The sequence below is a fragment of the Poecilia reticulata genome, linkage group LG19 (genome assembly GCF_000633615.1).
Source record: "Poecilia reticulata strain Guanapo linkage group LG19, Guppy_female_1.0+MT, whole genome shotgun sequence".
Taxonomy (NCBI): domain Eukaryota; kingdom Metazoa; phylum Chordata; class Actinopteri; order Cyprinodontiformes; family Poeciliidae; genus Poecilia; species Poecilia reticulata.
In genome coordinates, this window is record NC_024349.1 from 25,957,345 (window position 1) to 25,958,660 (window position 1,316).

Sequence of the window (1,316 nt, forward strand, 5' to 3'; positions counted from 1 at the left end):
CCTGGATTCCTCCACAACCACCACCCTGCTGCTGCCTGTCCACCCTGAGTTACCTGCTGGAACTCCTCCACCTGGAAACCCCCTCACTGCCCCAACTGCTGTACCCTCCTCCGCTCATCTGAACCCTCCAACCGTAAGCCTTCACCAGGTCACACCATCACTCCTGTCATTATTCCTCTGTCTAACCACTCACCCATTTCTCAGTTCCTCCTCTGGCCTGGTTCCTCCCTGCTGCCGCTGGTCTACACCTCTCCATCCTTCCCCCCCATTATTGTTCAATAAATCTGTTAAACTGAGTTTGGTGTCTGTAGTTGTTACTTGCCTTCGAGTCCTGGTACTTCACATTATGACAGTGTGTCTCTATTATTTTGTAGTTTTCTGTTGTATCTTCTCACTTTGGACAGACCATAAAAACCTCTATCTCCGCTCAGCCAAAAGAACTAACCCACGTCAGTCCCGCTGGTCTCTTTTCTTTTCAAGATTTAATCTCACCATTTCATATCGCCCAGGTTCCCATAACATCAAGCCAGATGCACTGTCCTGCCTTTATGCATCTGATCACTCAGAGAAAACCCCAGCCAGTATCCTTCCTCCCAATTGTACTGTGGCAGCTGTGTAACCTCGGAGATGGAGGATGTCATTAAATGGGCTCAACTGTCGGAAACAACTCTTGAGAATTGCCCCCCAGGAAAGATCTACGTCCATTCGAGCCCGTTTTCTTCAGTGTATCCAAGCTTCCAAATTCTCAGCACACCCAGGTACGAGCCGAACCATAGCACTTATCAACCGCAGGTTCTGGTGGTCGTCCATCCATAAAGATGTAAAGGAGTTTGTACAAGCGTGCACAGTCAGTTCTAGGAAAAAACCCACCCACCAACCTCCTTCTGGGCTGCTCTAACCTCTTTCCACCCCAAGACGTCCATGGTCCCACATTGCTATAGATTTCGTCACCGGACTTCCACCTTCTAAGGGCATGACAACTATTCTCTTCATTGACTGTTTTGTACCGCAAAGTAAAAAGAATGTAAATTAATATATATCAACACTTGTCAGATAAGAGAAGCAGTAGTTTGGATGACGCTATAATGACCATAAATGTATTAATTTATTCATAAATGGAGTCACATGAACAACACAGTAGATGAACAGAATGGGGTTGTGGTTATAATTAATGTCGGAAGAGTTCACAGCCCCTCCTTGAAGCACACAAGGCAGCCATATTAGCTACATTAGCGGTAGCATTTCCTGGAAAATTACGACTTTACTAAGACCGCCTGTCTCAGTCTCACCTAAGACAACATACAAACAACCCGGAA